Source organism: Dipodomys spectabilis, unplaced genomic scaffold (assembly GCF_019054845.1).
Source record: "Dipodomys spectabilis isolate Male_0828 unplaced genomic scaffold, ASM1905484v1 ptg000032l, whole genome shotgun sequence".
NCBI classification, from domain to species: Eukaryota; Metazoa; Chordata; class Mammalia; order Rodentia; family Heteromyidae; genus Dipodomys; species Dipodomys spectabilis.
This window is the reverse complement of record NW_024870709.1, coordinates 4,586,099-4,613,364: the sequence shown is the minus strand read 5'-3', so window position 1 is coordinate 4,613,364 and position 27,266 is coordinate 4,586,099. Positions and strand designations below refer to the sequence as shown.

General features: G+C 34.8%; 1 pseudogene; it reads right to left on the bottom strand.

The window, feature by feature from the left end:
• Positions 1-1,056: 1,056 nt before the first annotated feature.
• Positions 1,057-26,619, bottom strand: LOC122105485 (annotated as a pseudogene).
• Positions 26,620-27,266: the final 647 nt, after the last annotated feature.

Here is a 27,266-nt window from a genome sequence, read left to right as displayed (position 1 = left end):
TTATACTTTTGAGAATATACTTATTTTATATCTATAAGTGCTTTTTTAACCACTAGTGTAACACAAATTATTTTATGTAACACATTATTTTTCAAAATAGTAATATTTAAACAGGCATATTTATCACAAAACACCTACCTCTTATATGCAGATAAATATATAAATCAATGTATAAAATGTAAAGAATGTAGGGCAGTATGAAGAATATCACTAATCCCTTGAGAAATATTGAGAAAGAATTATTCCAATTACAAAATATTGAAGGGGCTTGGAAGATGACTCAGTGGTAGAGCGCTTGCCTTGCAAGCATGAGGTCCTGGGTTCGATTCCTCAGCACCACATAAGCAGAAAAAAATCAGAAGTGGTGTTGTAGCTCAAGTGGTAGAGCACTAGCCTTGAGCTGAAGAGCTGAGGGACAGTACCCAGGTCCAGAGTTCAGGCCCACGACTGACAAAAGAATATATATAAGAGATCTAACTAGTATATGTCTGAGACAAGCAGAAACGGTTAGGCAAAATGGACCTCAAGATAAGGACTCAAATGTTTTTTCTTGCTTGCTCTTGTTTCTCACATATTTATAAGATATTTCTTTGTTGCTTTGTAAGTCCCTCCCCTACCATATAACCCTTTTTCACTGTATTTGATATTGGTATAATTTGTGGAGGGGAAGTGAAAGAACAAATTGTTTAAATAGGGATTCAGATGGACCCATTGCAACAATGAGAGTTACACGATGCCATGTCGAAAAATGAACTTTACAGCTTGGAGCAGGGGTGGGGAGGGAGTGTATTCGTGGAGATGGGAGAGAAGGGATGGTAAGGGGAAACAAAGTAGGAGGCAACAATGCTTGATAAGAAATGTACTCCTTATCTTGCCCATGTAATTGTAACCCCTCTTTACGGTATTTTCACAATAAAAAAAAAGAATATAAATATATATATATATATAGTGAAAGGGATGATGTTGGTCAAGATGTTAGTATTATTATTAAATGTACTTTCCTTTATATAACTATTTTTTTATGTTTCTCACTACATCTTTGATCTGGTCTTTATTCAACTAAGCCGTCCCATATCATGATTAAACAGATTGTAATAGTTTATGCAGCAGGCTTCTTTTCTTCTGTGGTAGCTTTCTTTTCAGTCGTTGGTTTCTTTTCAGCTGGTTTCTTGGTAGCAGCTGCCTTTTCCCCCAAAGCCTGCTTCTGTGTTGTTGTTTTTTTTTTTTAACATCAGCAGCCTTCTTTCCTTTCTTACTCACCACGGGCATCTTCTCTCCAGCCCTCTTTTCTGTAGCGGCCTTCTCATCTAAATTGGCTGCCAATGCTGCTGCTTTCTTCACTCGGATTTTGTGATTTCTTGCCTGGCGAAAAATGGTGTTTCAGCGCATGGTCTTTGCGGATGGGTTCAGTTTCAACATGATTCTCAGGTTTTTCAATGGGTTCTTCTTCAGGACTCTGCGGTTCATCTTCTTGCGTGGTGCTCTAAGGGCTCTTTCAAGATTCTGCTGAGGTCTGTATTCAACGTCTTGTGCATAGGAAGGTTATAGTTACTCTTGAGGGAGGCAGCTTTATGCCAAGTGCCATACAATTCATCCAACTTCCAGTAAGCACTTTCAGTCCAAATGCAGAAAAGTCCCACATGACCACCAGGAGCAAGTTTTAAGATGTTCAGTTTGCTGACATTAAGCAAAGTAATTCCAGGGATGTTTCTGAAGGCCTTGATGATTCCATTGTCTTCATTATATATGATGCAGGGGCCCTTGGGCTGGATATGCCTGCGGTTTCTCATTTTTGCCCTTGCCAGCTCCCATTCGCTGAGAGGCATAGACCTTCTTGATGTCATTCCAGGCTTTCCGTTTCTTAAGAAGCAAAACAGCCTCCTTGGTCTTCGTGTAACCCTCCATTTTATCTCTGAACACCAAAGGAAGTTCAAGTACTTCCTCAATTCGATGACCTTTAGATATGACCAATGCTGGTAAGGCTGAGGCAGCCAGGGCAGAACAGATAGCATATTGCTTCTGGGTTATGTTCACTCTACGGTGCCAACGACGCCAGGTTTTGTTTGGTGCAAACTTGCGACCTCCTCAACACACCCACCACCTGGAACTCTGGGAATACGAGCTACAGCTCTGCCTGTACCCCAAGACTCAGCACTGGCCTGATGACCTGTTAATTCACTGACAGCATAAGGCTGCCTGTTGCTTTTACGCAAGTTGGTAGAACAAAGTTCACAATATCTGGTCGAATAAGAGCCTTGAAAACAGAGGGTAAAGTGACGATTTTGCCAGATAAATCCCCCTTTTCGGAGTACACTGATATCGGGGGACGAGCATACTCATGGCAGGGAGAGGAGAAGGCCACGTTCCTCTCGACCCGGCGGCTCCTACAGGAAAAGCCTTTGTATAACTATTTAAAGAAAATAAAATAAAATAAAAGGGGCTTCCTAAAAACTGAAGTAATTAAGAAAATAAATAACCTCTAGATTTTTTAAGAAAACTACCTTAAATTTGAACCCAATTTTTTTATTTCAGAAACAATGTATTTTCTGTAGAAAACAGACTATTTCAACAGAAATATTATTTCCAAGTGCATAGAATTAAATAAGCAGAATTTTCATGCATTCTTTTCTATATTTCTGTTTCTTTCTAACATTAAGCATTTAATTTTATTCAGAACCACAAATACTATTCTAGCAGGATCTAAATGACCAAACTACTTCCAGGTCAAGGACTGAAGGAAACTAGAGAAGAAAGATGAGTACAAACTTCTGAGTATTTATTTTACTCCTTTTTTGTAACTTGTGTGGAGTGTTATGTATTTTCTTATCAACTTTTTAGTAAAACATAACTTATTTACTTTTTTCTTTCATAGACAGTTCCTGAACACACATTACTTGCTGGCTATCATGCAATTTATTGGATGCACTAGGAAGCAAGATAAACTCATAGGATCCTATCTACATGTATCTTAGAATGTTGAAGGATAATTATCAAAGTACATGAACACTGTTAGTGATAAATGCTAGGCTAGGAAAGAACTATAATCTCGGAAAGGAAACTATGGGATGAGGATGTGAAGAACTTTGAGGTGCAGAAGTTCAGTAGCAAAGGAATTTGACTGTGTTTTGGGGGATGTGATAAGGACCCATAATTGAGTTGGAGAAGCAAGCCAAGAAAATGAGCTGCATGAGCTTTAAAATGGGTAAGAATTTTACACATCTGAGTTGTGGAATAAATACCTGAACTAGGATAGTTGAAGAAAGCAAAATGCAACAAGGAATAAAATTGGAAATATGGGAGTATAATAGACCAATGGACACATTTAATTATATTTTCTTAACATATCTAGAGGAATTGAAGAATCATATAACCTAATAATCTCTTACTAGAGGAAGACTAGATATGGGAGAATGCAAATAAAAATGTAGTACATGAAAGTAATGACTTTGATTTGTAGAAATAGAATAAAGACTAGACATGGAATGAATATGTCTATGGATGAGTCAATGTGAGATTCCAGAAAAATAGATGTCTCAAATAATTCACAGAAATATATCTAGGCAAGAAAAAAAAGCAGGTTCTTTCTTACAAATATTTTCTTGATAGTGAGTAGAAATCATATAGGCAATGTTCAAATCAGCAATATTACACAAAATTCTTGCCTATGTGAGTAAATAAGCTATTATTAATACTAAGATGTAGCCCATATTATGAACAAAAACCAATGACATTTCTATTGTTATTGTTTGCATTTTGATTTATAATCAGAAAGGTACTGTGAATACTTTGACCTTACTTACTGATTTTATATGTAATTTTATATCCTTATTAAGATCAAAAATTGTATTTGAACTCATTTTAAATAACTTTCATCTGACTTTCTTTTCATACCAATAACCTCATTCTAGCCATAAAATTTTATTATCAATCATTCCTAGGTTTTATTTTCACCATCTAAAAATACTATGAAAAGGCAAGAAAGACCTTTTAATTTCTATGCCAGTTTTGTACTTACATTTCCCTCCTGAGGGTAATAAAATTTGGATATTTTGGCCTTATGATTATCTAAATCTGACAATTCTGTATCACATAGGTCTTCAAAAATGACAGCAGCATAGAATTAGAATAAAATTACAGTAATTGAACTGAATTCAACCTAAAATATTATCTTATTTTATTTTTAGAATTAGCATGCATTTGTAGTATGGGGGATTTCATTGTGAAAAAATGTAGAGGATACAATGTTTCAATCGTGTCAATTATAGCCATGAAACCATATTTTTATCTGACATGTTTTATATCCATATTTTTTTCTATTTCTGCCTCAGAATTGCAATTGTCTCTGAATATAAATGTATTTATTTTCCACTATATATGGCCCCTTATTTTGATAACAAACTAAAAAAGTAATTCTTTTTGTATTGCATTTTCACAATAATACTTATGCTCCAATTGTATTTATCAATATGAAATTAGCATTAAATTTAAGCATATGTGTTTGCAAATTTTTTTCAAGATGCTTTTGCCTTTCAACTAACGTGAGTTTTTTGAAGTCAGAGTTCAAAACACCTTCAGATTTATATTTATTTCTATCAGATTGGTCAGTGCATTGTATACAATGACTATGGAGATTTTTTTTAAGTTTTTATTATATGAGTTTAGTGTCATACAAGGATAGTCTAAAGCTCTAACAGTCTGACTCTGATTTAGTTTTATCATATCTCTGGGCTAAAACAAATTTTACAATCTACTGCTGACATTAACAAAACAAACAAGACAAAAGACAAAACATTCTATTAGCCATTCTTATGTAATAAAACATCTAGCATAAATAATTTCCCAGTTAAAACCGGGCGCCGGTGGCTCACACTTGTAATCCTACTTACTCAGGAGGCTGAGATCTGAGGATTGTGGTTCAAAGCCCGCCTGGGCAGGAAAGTCCATGAGTCTCTTATCTCCAATAAATCATTAGAAAACCGGAAGTGACACTGTGGCCCAAGCGGTAGAGCGCTCACCTTGAACTGCAGAGCGCAGGGACCCCATGCCCAGAGTTCAAGTTCCAGTACCGACAAAATAATAATAATAATAATAACAACAATAATAATTTCCCATTTATCATCTTCGCCATTAATTTCAAGATTCAAATCCATATCCAGAAATTACTTTTGCCAAAGGAAATTAATGTTTTCTCACACCTCCCCTAACTGCTCAGTTCCTCTATCCAAAGTGTATTTGGCATGTGAATACTCAGTGACAAATATTCTTTTTTTTCTAAGCAGAAGAGTCTTTAGGTTAATTAAAGTCTACATTGGCAAACCCACTTCCCAAATAGAATAAATCCTATGGAAAGAACATTTGTCATGGGAGTGTAAGTAATGAGTGTTTTTCTCATTCAAGACTGTGTTCTTCCCTTTACAAAGAGAAAACCCTAACCCTGGGTGGTACTAGGTTGATATTTCAGAGCTAGGATTTAAAAAGATGGATCATCATTGCCATTCAAGGAGCTAAGAATTTGACAAAGCAAATTTATGGAAGCTGGCTGCAGAAAGCCTTCAGTCTCCTCTGAGTTTATTGTCAACATAATGCTATGTTCTCACCACATTCTGGTGTGGTTCAATTCTTTCTGCAAAGACTTGAGGGCATAACTCTGAATAAAAAAAAATGTGGCTGAAAGGGCTGCTTTCATTTGTTTCTTAAAAATTGTTTCTTTTATAATTCACATAGGTAGGAGACAACTGCGATAAACATTTCAAAATATTTGTAATTCCTAATATGAAATAATAACGTCAGAATTTTGATAGTTTTGAGTGAGTTGTGAATTTTATGTTTTTAAAAGTGACAGTTTGGCTCCACATGGTTCTTGAATTGCCAATTTACAGATTACTATTTCTCATCACACTAGGCATGGTCCAGGAATCAGTGATGATGCTTGAAATTAAAACCATCAGGAAAAGACAAGTGGAAAAACTGAAAATAAATATTCAGCATATGCTACAGCTGGCAAATTAATTTATATCTAGTCAATATAGCAATCACATTTGGACTGATTGTGTGCGTGCGTGTGTGTGCGTGCGTGTGTGTGTGTGTGTGTGTGTGTGTGTGTGTGTGTGTGTGTGTGTACTGAGATTAAACTCAGAGCCTTGCGCTCTAGCCGGGTTTTGGTATCCTTTTGTTTATTGGTTGGCTGGTTTGTTTTTTCTCAAGGATGGTCCTCTATCACTTTAGTCATGCTTCTACTTCTGCTGTTTTGCTAAGTAATTTGAGATAAGAAACTTAGGGATTTGTCTATCTGGCCTAGCTTCAAACAATTCTCAGATCTCAGCCCCTTGAGTAGGTGGGATTAAGCAGTGAGTCCCCTGCACTCAGCTTTTCAGAAGCTTGGAAATAAGTCTAAATGTAAATACCTTGTTTAAAACTCAGGTAAAAATAAAATAAAGTTATCTTCCCACTAGAGAAAAGTTAGGAGATATAGAGACAGGGAAGTAATATCAAGGACAAGAATTTCTAGCACTGAATAAAATACAGTGTTCAATTTTTAAAAAACACATTTTTATACAAGTAGAAGTTGCATAATAGTAAGAAAAAGTAATAGATATATTATTAAAAGCATTAAAGAATTGTCACATGTATCTTCTCTAGACAATTATCTCTGGTATACTACAGCTTAATACAGGATTGTTTACATGATTTGTTACAAATTTGTGTTGTCACAATTTTTAGTTTTCTAGTTTGAAGAATAATTGTCATTAATAAGTTTAACATTTATTTTTAAATGTTTGTGAGATAACAGCAAAACTCAGGTTTATTTCAGTGTTTGAATGAGCTAAATTTCACTGTGATGTTCCTCTTTCTTGATGTGCTGGTTGATTTTCAATAACGTAAATTCGAAATTTTGTCTATTAGGAAACACAAAGCACTGTTTAAACATTTTATTGTGCCCCGTAGGTAGGCAATAGACTCCTAAGTCATATGAGTAAATACTTCAATAGCAGTGTGAGTCTCAAGAATGACTAGTTTTTTGGTTGGCTGGGGTTCTGTAGTTCTCATAAGTCTCTTACAATCCTCATTGGGATATCTGAGAGAACATAGTCACACCAGACAAATGCTGAGAAGACATCTTAACTATTCAATGGAAGAAATGTACTCAGGTTGTATGATTCCTGACATCCAACATCTGTAGACTTTTTTTCTATAGCAGATCTAAGGAAACTCCTCTGCTCTGAGATGACCATTGAGAAAGATGTAAAGAGTAGATTATCATACATCTGCCTAGAGTTAGCTGAAGAAACTTTGGCTTTCTCAGAAAAAAAATCTTCTAATACATTTTAATACACATTTTTATAGACTCGACATAAATTGATATATATTTCATCTTGTTTAATCGGTAGGAATGATGACTTTATACATGAACATATTAAAAAAGGCATAAAAGTAAATACTGACATTTCATCTCATGCTCTTCATCTGAACTAAACAATGCATAGATTTGTATTCTAAATAGACTAGTTTATTTTAATAGAAGTCCATAGAAATAATTTTAATGCCTGCATTTGCATTCTTCCATCAATGTTTGCTACATGAAATTCTATGTGTAAGACATACATTAGGACTATTTTTAGTTTTAGAATGTATTCCAACTATTTTAAATTAAAACATATTAGTACAGGTGGCTGTGGAAAAAGCTTATAAAAAGAATTAAGAAATTGTTGAGAATTCCCATAGCCTTAGTTGCTGTACACTCTTCACAAATTCTGACACATTCTTCAAAGAGGATTGATAAGTGTTACTGAAATGTCATATTTTAGTCAATCTTTCATTGAACAAAGTTCAGTAAGTGCTAGAACTCTAATTGAGCAGTAAAATAACAATTGTTCTAACTTTTAAGTACCAATAGACATAAAGATTTAGACAGCTAATAGATATTATATGTGGTTAAAATATATATAATGTAATATAAAAGCCAAGCTATTGATTGTTAATATGGTATTTCCTCAATTATTTCTATTCAAACAGGAGTTCTTTTTAAGCTGTTTTCCTCATATATATCTCTTAATTATCTGGAAAATTAAATGCCTTTGATAAATCCAAGAAGTAAAGCCATCTGGGTAGCAGAAACTTCTAATCAGGCAGGGAATTATCCCATATGCTAGCTATGTATATGCATGCCTGGACCGGTACTTGAACTTAGGAACTTTTCCTGTCCCTTAACTTTTTCTATGCAAGGATAGCATTCTACCACTTAAACCACACTTCCAAACTTCTTGCTTATTAATGGTTAATTGAAGGTAAGAGACTCTTGGATTTGCCTGGGCTGACTTAAAACCTAGATGTCCAGATCTAGGTTACAAGTGTAGCTTTTGGCACCCAGCAAGAACACATTTATTGCCTGCAAAAAGTTCATTAGGCACAACATAAGATACTAAAAAATGGTCTTTAGTACAAAATATTGATAGCTCCTACAATTGAAGAATAGATATTGCTCCCAAATTATGAAATCCCAACCTAGGTGACTATGGCTTCTCTATAAAAATACTCACCAAATGCCCAGGCATGCATATACATAGCATAGCATATGGGATAATTCCTTTCCTGATTGGAAGTTTCTGCTACCCAGACGGCATTTACTTATTGGATTTATGAAAGACATTTAACTTTCCACAAAGTCTGGATATGTTGTAACTGATTACCTTAATGTGTACACAAAAGTGTCAGTAAGACCTTTTAGGTTCCTCGTATTCAAGCTTCAGTGACTTTTGTATAGTTTCATGGTCCTAACAGGAAGGAGTCTCCTCTAGAAATTATCTTCATTTTTCTTGGTATTCAAACTTGGTCAATGACATAAAATGTTATCAACTTAGTGAATTTTATATGCTCTGAGTTGCATAGGTAACTTTTCATATTGCTCACCTGCCAGGTGGATGAAAAGCACCCTTTCAAACTATCAAAGAGGAAACAGGGTTTAGATAAATTGTACTTAAAGGGAGTAAATAATTCACTTTACTAGCATTTCTTTAAAAAATTGTTCTTGAAGACTCAGTGGGAAGGTGGTAGGTAATTTAAAAAAATCTTCAACTACTATTTATTAGTAGAAGTCCTTAAGAAGATTGGAAACTTTTTCTTCAAAGATTATTTGTAAAAAGTCTTTCAAAAGAACTGATGAAGTATTATAGAACAGTAACAGAAAGTATTTCTCTTCAAAGAATAAATTCAATAGAAAACAACAGAATATCAAAGTATAACTTAGAATATAAAATGAAGGGCTGGGAAGGTGGCTCAGTGGTAGAGTGTTTGCTTTGCATGCATGAGGCCCTGGGTTCCATTCCTCAGCACCACATAAGCAGAAAAAAGCCAGAAGTGGTTCTGTGGTTTAAGTGGTAAAGTGCTAGCCATGAGCTGAAGAGCTCAGGGACAGAGCCTAGGCCCATAGTTCAAGCCCCAAGACTGGCAATAAAATAAAATAAAATAAGCACCATCCACAAATATATTAAAGGGGCCAGACCACATTTCTCTTTTCAAGTCTCTGTATCATATCTTCTTGTTGCCTCATTATTCTTCCATATTGTTTGTTACTCCAGATTTTCTTCCAAACAAAAAAACCATAAACTACTCAAGAATCTTCACTAAAGACATATTAAAACATACCTTAGCAGAATATTGACTATTAGATAAGACATTTCTATATCACTGCTGTATACTAAATTCATAATAATATATATGAATTTAAACTATTTGAGGCTGATTGAGAAAGTGGAATGTCCACATATTAGTGTCAGTGTCTTCAAGACCAATCAATAGGATGTATAGATTAACCCATGAGAGGGAATTTGTTACAGAATTGGTTCAACAACTGAGAAATCAACTACCAGTAGTCTCGTTCAATAGTCTGAAATGGTGGCATCCAAGCTTATTCCAAGTCACAAAGATTTAGAACCAGGAAAGCTCACTTAGAACCAATAATATTCCAGTGCCAAAATCCTGAGTACCCAACAAAGGGATAAACTTTATTTTGAATGTTTTCATGAAGTTGCATTTGGTTGAAATTTAAAGTTAGGTAGATTTGCCTTTATAATGTGAATTTGAGAATATGAATTGGCCTAAAGTTGACTTCTGAGTTTTTGAATAAACTGCCTTCAGAATAAATTTACAAATCCCTAGAGTGACAGCTGACTGAGTTTGGACTCAAATTGTAATTATTTCTTGAGTCTCCAGCCTACCAGAACCTTACATCAGTTTTTGGAGTGACTAAGCTTCCATAATCATATGAGTAAATGCTTTAATATTATTATGTTTTACACACACGTGTTGGAGGCTATTAATAGAGTTCTTATAGCTACTTCTTACATTAAAATGAAATAAAAAAGCACCTACATTTAATAAATGGTTAGGCTAAGAGCACTATTTTGAGAATGTTTTATTTTCTTTTTGAAGAAGTCCTCCTTTTACTAATCTAAGATATTTACACATTAATTATCTTAAAATTGTGGTTAAAATATGCTCTGAATTAGATGTTGTTTTAGGAAATTCAGCTATCTTTGAATTATTTTGTTGTGATTTTAATAAAGGTCTATTGAATTCCTGAAATTAACACATATTTGTCCTTCCCTCATAACTAATACATCATCTCAAACAAATATTAATCTAGTTTTGTAAATTACATAAAAATCAAATTTTATTAGGTTACAGGAAGTTTAATCCAACACTAAGATATTTATTATAATATGCCCCAAAAGAAAATAAGTCTAACCAACAAAATTTTAAATTTGTGTTTCTTATTTGTGTTCACATTGTCTAATCTTTGTCTTTATATTTCCAAAGATATGTGATCTACAATGATTTCTGAACAAATATTTATAAAACAAGTGCCTTGTGCATGGTTTTGTGTATATTGTGGGGAAAATGAAAAGAATTAATTAATGTCATTAATGCCATTTAATAAGACCAATAGTTTGGAGTATCAATCATCATTGGGTTAGAAAAACATGTTTTCAATATATGTCTTGGCAACTAGTGCTTTATCTAATAAATCTCCATTTCTACATTGTAAACCAGATATTATCTACATATAGTCTCAGAGGAAATGAACAATCCCAGTGCACTCACTAAACTCTGCCTGGCACCAACAAGTAATACAAAGCCAGTATTTTTAGCTATTAGCACATATGCTGTCCCTAATGCTGGTTGTTACTCACTGCATCTTATCATTTCTGATTCCATGTTAGGGGCCATCTGATGTCCATACTTTTATCGTTGGTATTTTTTTTATAGTAATCTTCCCTGAGGATTGCTGATTTGTTAACAGCCTGTCAAAATCAATATGAAAATAATAGCATCCACATTTCTATGAAGATTAGAAGTAAATGGAAAGCAATTTAGTCTAACTTCAGTGAGATAGAATTTTATTTGTGGTTCAAAGAAAAATCAATTTCCATCGTTATCTCTGTAGTGTCTGCAACAAGTATGTTATCAACTCTTAAAAATTCTCACCACAGCTTCCCAACATTTATATGCTCATCATTCTGCATGACTGAGCTTGGCAGAGATCACTTGGGCACCATCCCTTACAGAATTGTAATGCAAAAAAATAATGCAGTGGTGCTTTCCTCTATTGTACCATCCCAGAATAATCCTCTGTCTCTGTCTCTCCTTCATAAATAGCTTTAAAAACTAAACTAATTCTATTGATGCTTTCTGAATTCTCCTTGCATATCCCATAACAGAATTGGTTCTAATTATGCAAACATTTCAAGGCATTGCTGCATATAATGTAAGCATGACCCATGTTTCTTGGTGTAGGAATCCTATTTAAGAATTCAGCACCATCTTCCCTTTCTCCACAGCTACATCACTGATCATGACTAGTTTATGGCCTGTTATGACAAGTTATTTTTCTTCCATGTTTGCATTTCTTGTATTTTTGTTTGGAATAATTAGTTTTTCTCTTTAAACCCGCTCCAGTCAGCAAATCTGGACTATACATCTTTTGTTTGTTTTTCTTTCTCATTCTCTAAGGCCACTTTGAATGGTGATTCTTATCCTTTGTCCCTTCTTGCTCACTGTTACCTGAAAATGTATAGATGCAGCAAGTCTTCTATTGTTCTGATCTCCTAACTACTCTGATAAATAATTCAAGAATTAACACCAGCCACCCATTTCCACTTAGACTGCCATCAACTCTGAGGTCCATTCAATTGACTTCAACAGAACCACCACTTTTCAATTGAAGCTGTGTTTTATTAATTCACTGTTCTCTAAAAATAGTTCATAATTCATACATTATAAATAATATTACTACCATAGATCTGAGTATAATGCATCTTTTGAGAACTGTTTGCCTCTAATTTTAGAGTCTATCAAGATTCATGCTCAGAAGCAAGCCCCAAATTAGAATGTTGGTAACAAAAGGGAACTGTTATGAAGCGTGGGATTCCTATCATTGATTTACTTTCATCTGAATGCTGTACCCCTCAGAAATCATAAGTTAAAATATAATTTATATATAAGGGTATTTGAACAGTGGGGGAGTTCATTAGTGTTTTCTTTTGTTTTTATCTTGAGATAGCTGTACAAAAGAGTTGTCATTCAACAAAGCAGTTTATGAATAGAGTGCATCTTGACCAATGTCATGCCTATCATTATTCATGGGGTCACTCCCTGTAACTGTTTTTGAGAAGTGGTTTGTGAGAACCTTTTTGATCTTTCTATGATAAAATATTAAAAATAAATAAATAAATACATACATGACCAGAATGTTAGTCTTCACCACGCATAGTATCTGGTAACTTTTTCCCTGGTGGAAAGCTAATAGAAAATGTGATATCAAAATTCAAAATTGAAGGAGTAGAATATTAGTTTTTATTCAGGTGACTTCCCCAAATATAAATGTTATTCATAAAAATAGTAATAATAACAGATTCTCACAGAAATAAGTAAGCAAGGTGATAGGAAACGGAGGGAATTCCTGAATTGCTTTACCCTGGTAGGGCTGTAACCAAAAGAGGAAAAGCAACAGTGCAGAAGCAGTACAGGCACACAAGGAGCCGTTCTGTAGAAACAAGTTTCTGACGGTGATATTCCTAGTGTGGAGCACGTAGACCCCAAAGAAAGGACCCTTGCTCCATGGAAGAGAAAGATCTTTGGAGATGATTTGCACTCCAAAGTCTCAAACAGAAAGATCAAAGAACATTGGAATTTTGTCTTCAAAAGATAAAGGTTTGAAGACAAACCTTCTACCTACCAGCTAAACAAATGGCAACTCTGAAAATCAGCGTGAAACTAAGAAACTGGCCGGGGCTTGTACTCCGACATGGACCGGAGATGTATCTGTGGGAAGTGAAAGCCGTGAGTCATGCCTCACAGTGAAACATTGAAAAGCTACAGGTCAACTACAGCCATGGTTAAATGAGTGAAGGGACTAGAAGAATGGACTGGGCCACTAGACTTCCCAGATTCAACTAAAATCCCCTCTTCCACCTCTTCTTGGTTCACTTCCAGAGGATTTGAGTGGCTCTGGAAAACAGCCAATGCTTGGGAACTTGGCATAGTGAATCAAGCACATAGCCACAGCCTCTGGATTAAAGAGGCATCCAAATAGGTCTTTCACTGGTTGGAGAAGGTTGAGTACAGAGCAAGCACATGAATTCAGTCAACCAGAAGAGAAGAGAAGAGGTGGAGCTCAGGATATAAGCAGACTTTCTAACTTATTTAGACATCCATGAGCAGGAAGGGGGTAGAAGGGAACAGCTGTTCTTTCCCACCAGCTGTCTACCCAAAGTAAACTGCAGTGTGTGTGTGTGTGTGTGTGTGTGTGTCTGTCTGTCTGTCTGTCTGTCTTCACAGCAAAGGAAAAGGGACTTATGTCTTTTTATGGTTGTTTTGTCATTCTGTTTGTTTAACTATTCATCTTCATTATAATTCTTGGTGGTCATGGGGTTTATACTCTGGGCTTATGCTTGGGCCTGAGTGCTGTTTCTGAGCTCTTCAGCTCAAGGCTACCTCTCTACCACTTGAGCCACAGTTCCGCTTCAGGTTTTCTGCCCATGTTGGCTTTGAACCGTAATCCTCAGATCTCAGCCTCCTGAGTAGCTAGGGTTACAATTGTGAGCCACCGGCGCCTGTTCTTCATTATAATTCTTAAATCTTTGTTCCTGTCTTCCCTTTTCTAGTTTGCTTTTTCTCCCATTTCTATCACCTTTTACACTTTGATGATTAACTTGTTTAATTTTAAAAATGTTAAACATTTTGTTTATTGTATGGGGAAATCTAAATGCAACCTAATTATTAAACTTATGTGGAAGTAATTAATGTTTCCTTCATTTTATTTTTTACTACATTTAACTACCTGGTTTGCTCTTCAATTATTTCTGTTAATTGCTTTCTCAACTCTGAGTGGTACAGTGATAATGACTCCAAAGTAAAATGATGTGAGCATTAAAAAACAAACATATAGATGGAAAACATAGAATGAAGGATTGCAAATGTACCATTACAGCTAAACATTCTGTTCTTATTTATAGTGCCCAGACCAGATATGAAAGGAAAGACATCCTTCTTCAACCAATATTGCTGTTAAACTGGATATCCAAGCCTGGCACTGGTGGCTCACTCCTGTAACCCTAGCTACTCAAGAGGCTGAGTTCTGAGGATCACAGTTCAAAGCCAGCCCGGGCAGGAAAGTCCAGGAGACTCTTAACTCCAATGAACGACTAGAAAACCAGAAGTGGTGCTGTGGCTCAAGTGGCAGAGTGCTAGCCTTGAGCTGAAAAGCTGAGGCACAGGGCCCAGGCCCAGAGTTCAAGCCCCATGACTGACCACAAAAACAAAAAAAGAATGAATATCCACCTTCAGTAGGCATAAAAATCAATTCAAAATGAATCAAAGTATTTAAGACCTGCAATTGAGACTATCAATGGAAGATATTATATTCTCTAAATAGTACTTCATCAATACATCAACAAATTAAGGATTATGTACATACAAGTATACATATGAACATCAAAATAAATGAATTATTATGATTTAAGCCCATGATGTCTTAAAATCTTATTGCTAAATATCTCTGCTATAGTTATGGATTCTGAATTCATGTAATGATGGTCTCGTCTTGGAGGTTTACCCAAGGTTAAACCATCTTTAGCATGTAAGGCCCTAGGTTCAACTTCAGCATTAAGGTCATGGTATTATTTTTTTAACGCTTTATGAATACATTTTAAATTATTGATTTTTTGGGGATTTACAAGTTCCTACTGCTGTTTTCTTATAGAGATGCAATATCTCCATTAGTATTGTGACCAATTGTGTCCTTTTTCTGTGATACTGCACTCAAAGGTTTTATTTGTTTACCTAGTCTATTACAGATATTAGACATTTGTATACTTCATGGTCCAGTTAATTTAATTAGGTTTTCAGATGGCTGATCTACTTATTATGCTTTTGTATTGCATAGCTCTAGTGCTATTTTTGGACTTGTGCACAGGGGAACATTACCTATATGAATGAAGTTAAGAACATGTGATTTAATCATTGCAATTTTACGGACTATTGATTCTGTTTGTAAATGAGTCTGAAATTTTCCCTATTTCAGTATTTCTTTCTTTTTGTTCCAATTATGCACTTAGGCTGATCATGATGTACTGTTTCTAGAAACAGATGAGACTTGAATGAAGTTAAGGACCATCCACCTGATAAACCCATATTCCATCTGCTCAGTGTTGCTCAAGTGCAGAGGCCTATCATGAAAATAATATTGAAAAAAAATGATGGCAGGGAAAAGAATAATATTAGTAGTAGCCTGTTCAGGTTGACAGAAAAGGTTAACTGAAAAGGTAATAACCTAATCATGACCAAATTGAGCTGCATTTGTTCAATGAGGCTGGCAGACAGTGAAGAACTTCAGCGACAGGGAGTGGAGAGTGCTCAGAATGAAAATACTTCCTAATAAGGACAAAGGTTAATTTGCTACCTTAAGGTATTGTATTGTAGGAATGCAGGCATCTACAATAAGAATCGTTTACAAATGTTGCCTCTTTATATCTACAGTGATTATACTAAAACTTATTTTGCAAGAAAGTGTCTAAAAATTGCATCTTTCATTTGCATATTATTTTCCTGTTGTTTAGAATTCCGAATTAAAAACATACATAATATGGAAACACTTATATATATAAGAAAGTGAAATAAAGGAAAATCCCCTGCATCTTATCTGCTAGACATGCTAAAGGGAAGATCAAAGTTCAACACAGCCATACCTTTCAGTGTGGGAGTCCCCAAAGAACAGATTGAAGTCATGGGTCAGAAGAATGGCATGCTGGTTTCAGAAAGTCAGATGAATAACCCAGGCATTAAACAAATCTCCAATCCAGAAATGGAAAATACACTGAGCTTAGAAACACTTGGGCATGCAACAGCTTCCATGAACAATAGGTTGAAACAATTTACTTAAAACAGCAAATAGCAATTAGGTGATAATTAACCAGCTCCTCACAGGCTCACATCTTTGGAAACTGAAGCAAAAATAATAAACAAATATGCATTTTAAATATTGCAGTGCTATAACTGTCACATTCGTTAAAAATTACTGCATAAGATGGAAATAAAGTGATATTTAGCTTATTGCTTGATTCTCAACTAAGGGCTTTTATTTTACTTTAAAAAGGTGTATTTGCAACAATGAGATGTACAAGTCGTTATGTCGAAAAAAAACTTTACAACTTTGGTGGGGGGGGAAGAGGGGGAGCGTGAGGATTGGGGGGGGGAGGGGTGGGAGGAGGATGGGAAGGGATGGGAAGGGGAAACAAAGGAGGAGGCTACAATGCTTAATAAGAAATGTACTCTTGCCCATGTAATTGTAACCCCTCTATACAGTATTTTCACAATAAAAAGAAAGAAAATTAAAAGGCAGTAACAAAAAAGGTGTATTTCTCTTCTTTTTAAGCATGTATTCTGTTCATATCCAATTTGATTTTCCTCACAACCTGACGATTAAGAAAAACCTATCTCACCTTCATTTTAATTTTAGTGTATTTTTTCTTATTTGCTTATGTCCAAGGTCACAGCAAATTACAAAATATTACTGTTCGCTTATTCCCATTTTGTATTTGCATAGCTTCATGCACCAAAAACATAAATAATTAAGAGCAAAATCAGAGTAAACATCAAAAATATCATCATTTGAATACAGTACTTTTTTTTTTAACTACATTCAATAAAAGACTGTGAGTTTCCTTTACTGAACATTCACTTTCAAAGAGTGAGGTAAGTATACACAGGGAAAATTGCCTGACCTTGATTTTAACTCATAGATCCCAAAAGAACAATTGTATATTAAGTATTGTATTAGCTTACTAGTACAAATAGTTAGTATGGCTTCCGAGGTTTCCACGCCACTCATTCCTTTGCTTCTGAAGACTCTGGAAGCAATGACAATGCAAGTCTACATGTTATTATGCCAATGACCAGGATTTCTACCTGTGGCAAATAAAAGGGTGTAGTAGTTCTTTGGAGATGCGAGAGCATATTATTTTAAAAGCTAGCTTTTTAGTTTCCATCTGCTGGAGAGAGGGCTCCATTCAGTATAAGTTGGTTAAAAGATTGGAACTTCTGTATACTTTCTGGGGAAGAAGCTAGAATCTTATTATCAAATATGAAACACTTGGCTCTAAAAAATTACCCACTGTTTAATACTACAGATGATGTTCACATCATGGGAAAAGGTATTCTCTTCAACCAGTAAATTAATTTGTAAAGCAGATAAATGTGAGATTTATAGAATTGAGATGATAATTTCTGATTATGGTGTCTAGTATTTCAAAATGAAACCTCTCATTTCTTTCCTTTATATCAATTTCTACTTGAGTCACATAATTGAGTTATAAATCTAATTATCCTTTAGTATTTACATCCAATATGCATGTCTTAGAACACTGTCACTTGGATCCAAACATTTCTAATAGGTTTTCTACCCAAAAGGCATATTGTGAAGGCACAATAAACTGTTCCGTATGAAAGAAATTTTTCTTTTAAAGTTCAGTTATCTTATCAGGACATTGCTCAATGATCTAATCTTCCTTTATGAAATCTGTTCAGTTTTCCTAGTTGAAGGTATACCTAAGGGAACAATGATAACATAGCAGAGTTTGTCACAAGCTTATGTTTTTTCTCTTTTTATTTGTCAAGAGCATAAGTGCATACAGTTCGACCTGCATTTAACCAGCAACCATAGTTTTCTGAAAGTATAACATTATTTCATATTCAAATACCTAGATATAGAATGTCTTAATCTCTTATGGAATGAATATTTTTGTAGAAAGTGCATATTGAGGAATCACTACTTCTTTCTCAATAGTGTTTAGTGTTATTATTTGTCAAGAGCCTAAGTGCATACAGTTCGACCTGCATTTAACCAGCAACCATAGTTTTCTGAAACTATAACATTATTTCATATTCAAATACCTAGATATAGAATGTCTTAATCTCTTATGGAATGAATATTTTTGTAGAAAGTGCATATTGAGGAATCACTACTTCTTTCTCAATAGTGTTTAGTGTTATTAATACTACGTATTTTTTGCAGTAAGAGATTTCGAACTGAATTCTTCTGCTATGTCAGGAAGCTCTCTACTATTTGAGCATATCTTCAGCTCTTTTTTTAAAATTTTGAGGGTATTCAATCTTTAAACACAGAGCCACAAATATACACTAGACTTTCTGGCTTACAACGAGCTCCATCACTTAACTCACATCTCTAGCTTGCCTTTTTGCTGATGATTTTGGAGATCAAATCACAAGTGCCTTTCTGCCTGGTCTATCTTTGAGTTGTGATTCTCAGAAGCTAAACCTCCTGAATAACAGATGTGAACCACTGACACCTATCTATAATAGATTTACTCTAAGCTTATTCAATCTGGCCTCAAACTTATGATTCTCTTGCTTCTACCTTGAGTGGCTAGGATTAGAGGCATGAGACAACACCAAGATTATCAAACTCTGTTTCTGAAAGAAATTATTAAGATTGTGATTCAAATTTCCTTTAAAAAAAACCCAGAAACACAACAAATCAAAGAAAGGTTGCACAAATGGGATTGCATGAAATTGCAGAGCTTCTGCATGGCAAAGGACATAGCTAGCAAGGTCAATAGAAAGCCCATGGATTGGAGAAGATCTTCACTAGCCATACAACAGACAAAGGTCTCATATCTAAAATATTCCTGGAACTCAAAAAATTAAATCCCCCAACAACAAATCCTCAAAGAAACAACTGCCCAATAAATAAGTGGGCTAAAGATTGAAAGAGAAACTTCTCTGAAGAGGAAATAAGAATGGCCAATAGACACATGAAGAAATGCTCAACCTCTCTAGCCATAAAAAAAATGCAAATCAAAACAACATTGAGATACCCCCTCACTCCAGTTAGAATGGCTATAATCAAAAACTCTAATAACAACAGATGCTGGAGGGGATGTGGACAGAAGGGAACCTTACTTCATTATTGGTGGGAGTATAAACTTGTTTAACCACTTCAGAAAGCAGTATGGAGGTTTCTCAAAAGATTCTACATAGAGCTCCCTATGACCCAGCAATCCCACTTTTGAGCATTTACCCAAATGATCACAAACACAACCAAACTAAAGCTACCAGCACAATTATATTTATTGCTGCATTATTTACCATAGCTAAGATATGGAACCAAACCAGACGCCTTTCAGTAGATAAATGGATCAAGAAAATGTGGTATATATTTATATATATAATGGAATTCTATGCCTCCATCAGAAAAAATGACATTGCCCCATTTGTTAGGAAATGGAAAAACTTGGAAAAAATTATATTAAGTGAAGTAAGCCAGACCCAAAGAAACATAGGTCCCATGGTATCCCTTATTTTCAATAACTACTATATGTCTAGGACAAGCAGAAAAGGTCAAAAGCTATGTACATATGACCATATAAGATGATGATAAATGAACTGATCCCCAAGATAGGGACACAAGTGGTTTTATCTTTCTTGCTATTGTTTCTAATGTATTTATCATGTACTATGTGATTTTTTTGTTTCTTTTGTATGTTTTTCCCCATGCTATAACCCCTGTTTTCAGTGTAGTTGATTCAAGTGCCCTGCATCTTGTATATACATTTTTCTAATTTGGAGAGAGGAAAGGAAATAACAAAATTCTGAAATAAAGATACAAGTTGACCCATTGTAACAATGAGATGTACAAGACACTATGTTGAAAACAAACTTTACAACGTTGGGGGGCTATTTGGGGAGGTGGAGAGGTAAGGGATGGTAAGGGAAAAACAAAGGAGGAGGTAACAATGCTTGATAGGAAATGTACTTATCATCTTACTCATGTAACTGTAACCCCTCTTTACAGTATTTTTACAATAAATATATAAAAGATTGTGATTCAAAAATAATTTTTCAGTACCTGCTCTATACAAATCACTGAAATGTTAAAAATTCCCTTCCATGTAAATGAATAACCACCTTTAACATCAAGAAAATAATTGGCTAGTGAAGGAGACAAGAATGTGTGCCTCTTCATTTAGCACAGTATCCTGAGTTCTAAGGGGATAATGTCACAATACTTTTTGGTCTCTCCTGATGGCTTTTCCATGATTTTCTTGATTTAAAAATCTTCACTTCAGTAAATATGTTTTTTTTTTTTCTGAGTACTAGTCTCAATAGCTGAAGAATTGATTCCTTAGGCAATTATTAATTCTTTCATCCCAATAGAATAAATGTGATTTAAATAAGGAGCTAAATTGCTGCAGAGGATATTTTATAATGCTCCTATATGGCCTTCATATTTTTGGAACACTTTATTTCACTCTCCAAGGTGAATAAAATGTTCCAAATCAGAAACTTATTGTGAAACGGTCACCGGTGGCTCACGCCTGTAATTCTACTACTCAGGAGGCTGGGATATAACTTCTAAATAAAGTCTTATAGAAGGTTTAGTTAGTGATAGAAGCAAGAGTCAGACTATATAGAGTACTGTATTGCAATGCAGAGTTTTTATGTGCTATGCAAAGTAGTAATTATTCATATTATATAGAAGCATTTGATATGCCTAAATCAGCAATGAAAGAATCCCTTGAAATCAGAAAAGTCAGTATGTATTCTACCATAATGTTTCAAATTATAAGAAAGAGAAACACAAAAATGTTGTTAGGAATTTATTTTATTCTTTTAGTATCATATTACCTTGTGTGTTCATAATACTGTATTCTTAGCTGGAAATTAGCTCATCTGCTGGATTAGGAAAGAGATGATTTATTGTTAAGTACATTTTTTTGAAGTCTCTAGAACATTTTGCAATGTTGGCAATGTTTACTGCTGAGCACTATGCCACTGTTTCCCAATGGCAATCACTAAAGAACTAGAGGTGGAAAGTGGAGGAAACAGATGACCTAGATTGATACTCTATTTTTTTGTCAGTTGACTGATGCATAAGAGTGGTAGTCTCAAGGATTTGAATAAAAGAAATCCAATGCCAGATACTGGATTCTCACACCCGTAATCCTTGTTACTCATGATGATTGCAGGTCAAAGTAAATCTGACAGGAAAGGCATTGAGACTCTTATTTCCAGCTAACCAACAGAAAACCAGAAGTGGAGCTGTGGCTCAAAGTGGTAGAGCATTAGCCTTGAGCAAAAGCATTCATGGACAGCTCCCAGACCCTGAGATCCTGAGTTCAATCCCTACAACCAAAAAAAAATTAAAACATAAAGAAAATGAATATTTTAGAGAGTGTTTGGAGTTTGGTTGAACTAGTTCAAGTTTGCCCATGTTCCACCTTTGATTAAATGAACTAGACAAGTTGGAATAGTGTTGATTTATACAACTATCATCTTTTTTTTAATTTTATCAATTAAATGTCTGATGGATTATAGACCACCTTGGTCCATAGTTGAAACCATAAGTCAAGCTTATTTTCTTATGTGTCCAAAGAAATGAAATGAATGCCTATATATTGTCTATATCATGCAGTGTTACACTGGTAAATAATTATACCAATCCAATGAACACATCCTTAAGCTCACATTTATCTTTGCATATCTATATTGAAAAGAGCTTGAAATTTACTCTCAGTACATTTTACATAAGCAGTAAGATCTTACTAGTTATAATGACTTCATGTCCCATTATATGTCTAAGTACTTAATTCATGATAAACTGAATAAAACATGATAAACTGGAATTATATGCACTTTGTCAAACATATTCAGCCTTTCCCAACACTCTGAAAAAAATCGTCATGTAGTCTCTGTTTCTATGAGTTTGGTAGTTTAGTGGGTGCTGATACTGGTAGCCTCATGCTCATTAGCTAGGTGAGTAGTGATCACATTTTCCCCAGCTGGTACTCGGGTGCTAAGAGAACTAGTTCTATGATTAAATCATCATTTTCTTACACTTTTCCTAGAGACATGAAAGATGTTTTCTTAATAATTAACAGAGATGTTCTAGAAAGTAAAATCCATGAAAGAGTGTTGCCCGACCACTACAAAAAGTATCGCTCTCCTCATACTACTCTTTAGTCAGTCTCTATAAAAGGGACAAGTGATCATTTATGAGTTCCTACTAATTGGAAGTCTCAATAGCTTCTGCCCAAGGTGAACAGATTCTCACCACAAGTGATAGTCTTTTGTGGAAGGGGGAAGGGACTTGGGAGTTAGTGGAGGGGCTTGAACTCAGTGCCTGAGTGCTGACCCTGAACTTTTCTTCTCAAGACTAGTGCTATACCACATTGAGCCACAGCTCCACTTTGAGTTTTCTGGTGGTTTAGTGCAGATAAGAGTCTCACATACTTTCTTGCTTAGCTTAGCTTTGAACAGTGATCTTCAGGTCTCAGCCTATTAAGTTAGCAGATAGGATTATGGGTTTGAACCACTAGCTCCCAGCTACATTTCATATTCTCCAGTCTCTCTCAATTTTGGAGTATTTCTTTACCTTGTAGCTTCAAATTGTTGAGGGCCCATGAAATGTCCTTGTCTCACTGTTGCTGTTTTCCTTCTCTTTTCATTATACTTATAGAAGTGTTGTTTTCCAAGACAGAAAATTAATTTTGTGCTTTTGTTGTTTGTTATTTTGTTCCTTCTATTTCTGATAATAAAGGTAATTTTTCTGAAACATTTTATTGGTTAAGAAATAAAACTAGATGACATATATTTTTAATAACATGAAAATACAACAAAAATCATTTTACCTATTTAAAACAATACATTGTTAACTGAATCTTTTGAAGATAATTAATTCTCACATTCCATTATTTAAAATGTTTTCTCTTCCTGGATTTACTTCATAATAAAGCATCTAGCTGCCTTTCTCCACACAATGAGAGAGCGTCATTTTTTAAAATAATAGTAGTATTAATCTCCAAACTAAGCTTGCAAATGCTGTTTCAAGCAACATTTCTTCTTCTGGAAATTCTATTTTACCTTTGCACTTTTAGTCTTGTAATGTCACCTTTTACATAGTATCAAGCTGAAATGTGTAAACTAATACTTCAAAAATAAAAATAAAGCAAGACTCTACATTCTACAAAATTACACATTTTTCTCTTTCACATTTTGTTATTTGTATTATTTTCTTATTTGTGAGGAGTTATTAGTATTAATAAGTTAGGTACAAATTTCTTCTTGAAAATCTGAAAATACAGCATACACACAGGAAACTTTATATTCAAACTGTTCATGAAATTCCTCACATTCAAAAGATTATTACCTTCAAGATGTGATATTTCACTTATGTGTATATATTTTATTGCCATGTTATTCTCAATGATACTGATCTGAAATCTATTAAATGTTGCATATTTTGTAATAACTGGAAGAGAAAAGAGCAGTTGTTTTATGAAGTACCGGATGTCCTGATATTGTAGTTTTAAATATAATTCACAAAGCAATTAAATGTAACAGTGACTCAACTATAAATGATATAACTCTGTATACATGAACTTCACAGTCTAGTTGGGAGAACAGGTGTATGCTATATATGGACATGGATGTATGGATACCTGGGGCTAAAACCCATGGACAGCTCTGACTATTCACTAGCTGCAAATTAATAAGGGCTAGAAAGATGGTGATGCATTCTGAAGAAAACATATTTTAGTAAGATGGATTTAGTAATATTTTAGTAATATTGTGTGACAATATTATTCCAAAGATATACTGAACTGCCCAATATGTAATGCTTCTCATGAAGACTTAGTGTGTTTTCAATCTCTAATAAAAACAGGAAATTCCTTATTGAAAATATCATTGAAACAGATTATTTTGTTTTTTCAACTTTCTATATGGTTTTATACAATGTGTTAAGATATAAAACTGAAGTTAAACTGGCTTTCAATGATGTATATAACATTGATTCCTTTAAATTCCTATTCATTATATGCCCAGGAAATAAAAGAAGTTTCACATATAGTTAGCTCACTTCAAGGAGAAAGTTTTAACACTGTGGTTATTTCAGCATTTTCAATTCTGAAATGATGTATTGTGTTATGTCTAGTAGGATTTGGGTCTAGGAAGTTAGACAATTCCATATGTCTTAGGGGAAAAACAGCAACATTATTTGAGTTTGTATGCTATAAAATTTAGCCAAAATGATATTGATAGTCCAACACAAGTTTAATCATATTTATGGATCAAATAACAAAAACAATAAAGAAAAATCATGACACAATAATATTAGATTTTCAAGTTATTAATATCCTCATTTTTGTGTTTTGATTAAATTTCAGATAAATTAAGTTAAGCATATGTTTATAAAATAATATAGTTCACCTAGTGACAGCAGAGAAGAATGATGTGAGCAAAGTTTTTATCAGTAAGATACTTGGCAAGCAGTACTGCATTTACAGACAAGGGTTTGTAGATTTATTTTCTGTCACTTCTATCTATTGGCAAATCATTTTAGTTATTTGATCCTTCTGTCCCTCATCCATAAAAGTGAAGGAACCGCCCACTTGAGAGATTTGCTGAGTGAATACAAACTGAAAAAATACAAACTACCAAGCTATCTCAAGCATCGACATGAAATGGGCTTGTAGATATAATTGAAAATGACTTTCCTTGTTCCCAATTAAATATGTCAAACTGCTTATAGCGTCATGATTGGCACCTATAATCATTGCCTCTCATTAAACTAGAATTGCTTAGCTTTACCTTTGCTGGCAAAAGTATGTACTATGATCAAACCCTTGACTTGGCCATTGGCAATAACCAAAGGTTATACATAATTTCGGCTTCATAGAAAGGGCATCTGATCAGAAAAGCTGAAGGCAATATCTATGCTATATTCTATATCTTTAATTAGTTGCTTCAACAATCTTGGGTTCATAATAAATACTTAATCCATTGGTTCTACCAGCACTTGATAACTCTGGATCTGCTTGATTTTTCTCCCAATTGCTGAGATTGTTCTATTTCCTCTAGTTGCAACTTCTTTGTACTCTTAATTCTCCAAACAGCCTTATTCCTAATCCACATACACATCCCAAGAAGCCAAAAGGGAGTTCAGCATGTACGTACTTTGGCTTACCAACACCCAATTTATATTTTTTCACAGCCGAGATCTACTGGCACATACAGGAAATCCTGGCTTCTCAGAAAGCTAGGTTCTGAGGATCACAGCTCAAAGCTTGCCCAGGCAGGAAAGTACCTGAGAATTTCCTACTGTGGGCTACTAGTCAGATTTTATTAAGTAAAGGTTATAAACACAAAGGTAAATAATTTTGTCAATACTAATATTCACAACTATAAACTCTAACATTTTTTACTGTAAACATATTACTGTTACATGAATAAGGTAATGAGTACATTTCCTCTCAAGCATTATTACCCCCTCCTTTGATTTTCTCCAACCAGCCCTTCCTTCTCCACCTCCTCAAATCCTTCCTTCCTCCTTTCCTCTGGCCCCGAAGTTGTAAAGTTCATTTTTATCACTGTGTCTTGTGCTTGTTTCTGCATTTTGTTATTTCCCTTTCGCTGGCCAAACTAGAAAAATGCATATAAGGTGCAGAGTACAGGAATCAAACATAGTGACACCAGGGGCCATACCATGGGGGAAGAACATACAAAAGAAACAAAAGAAATCACATAGTAGTTTCTTTCTCTTGTGTTACAGCTAGCTCTTTTAGTGGTGGTTTATTTATCTGACTGGATTTTTGGCTTTCTCAAGTTAAGGTAAACTCTTATGTACAAAATCTTCGTGGAGTAGTTCATCTAAGATAAGGAGATCTGTGGATCAGTGAATTAGCTAAAGTATCAAACAGAATTTATGAACCAGGGTGTTTTTAATATATACTTTAGATGAAAAAGGAACTCTGATATTGGGGATGTCAAGTGTCTGGTGCTTCTCTGCAGAAGTTCTGTGGATGAGATTGTGTGTGTGTGTGTGTGTGTGTGTGTGTGTGTTTATGTCTATGCATTTTTAAAATTTGATACTACTAGTATTTGAACTCACGACCTCACACCTGCTAGCCATAAGGTTTTGCTTCTTGAAGACAGAGTTTCTTTTCCAGTCCAGGCACGTACTGGACACATCTGGCTTGTGCCACGCTTCATGAATAGCTCCATAGCAGGTGCAAACCCTACATCTTCATGAAGAATGGGTTTCATCAATATTTCTGCGAGAGTAGTACTGAACCATAATCCTCCCAATCCCAACTGGGATTACAGATGTGAGCCACTGGTGGCAGCTTAGATTATATTTCAATACTTAATGAAGAGCCAGTCTCTTATGCTCATATAAAAGCCATTTTCAGGGGCTGGGAAGGTGGCTCAGTGGTAGAGCGCTTGCCTTGCATGCATGAGGCCCTCGGTTGGATTCCTCATCACCACATAAAGCAAAAAGAAAAAATGATGGAAGTGGTGCTGTGGCTCAAGCGGTAGAGTGCTAGCCTTGAGCTAAAGAGCTAAGGGACAGTGCCCAGGCCCAGAGTTCAGGACCCATGTCCGGATCCCTCAAAAAACACAATAAAATAAAAGCCATTTTCAAAATTCCAATTTTTAGTTTATCTAATATAATTACTTGTTAAACCAGAGCAATATATACATTTTATTAGGGTCACACATAAACTGTTTAGTTAAACCAATCCATACAGGTTTTATTGAACACCGAATCCTAAAGTTTATGCATATCATTTCAGAAGCTCATACAAGTTCTTCAGAACAGGACTGAAGCAAAAGAAAAGCTGCAGAAACAATATGGTGTAAAAATTCATTAAAAGTACCTAAAAGTGAATATACTCATCCAATACGAAAGT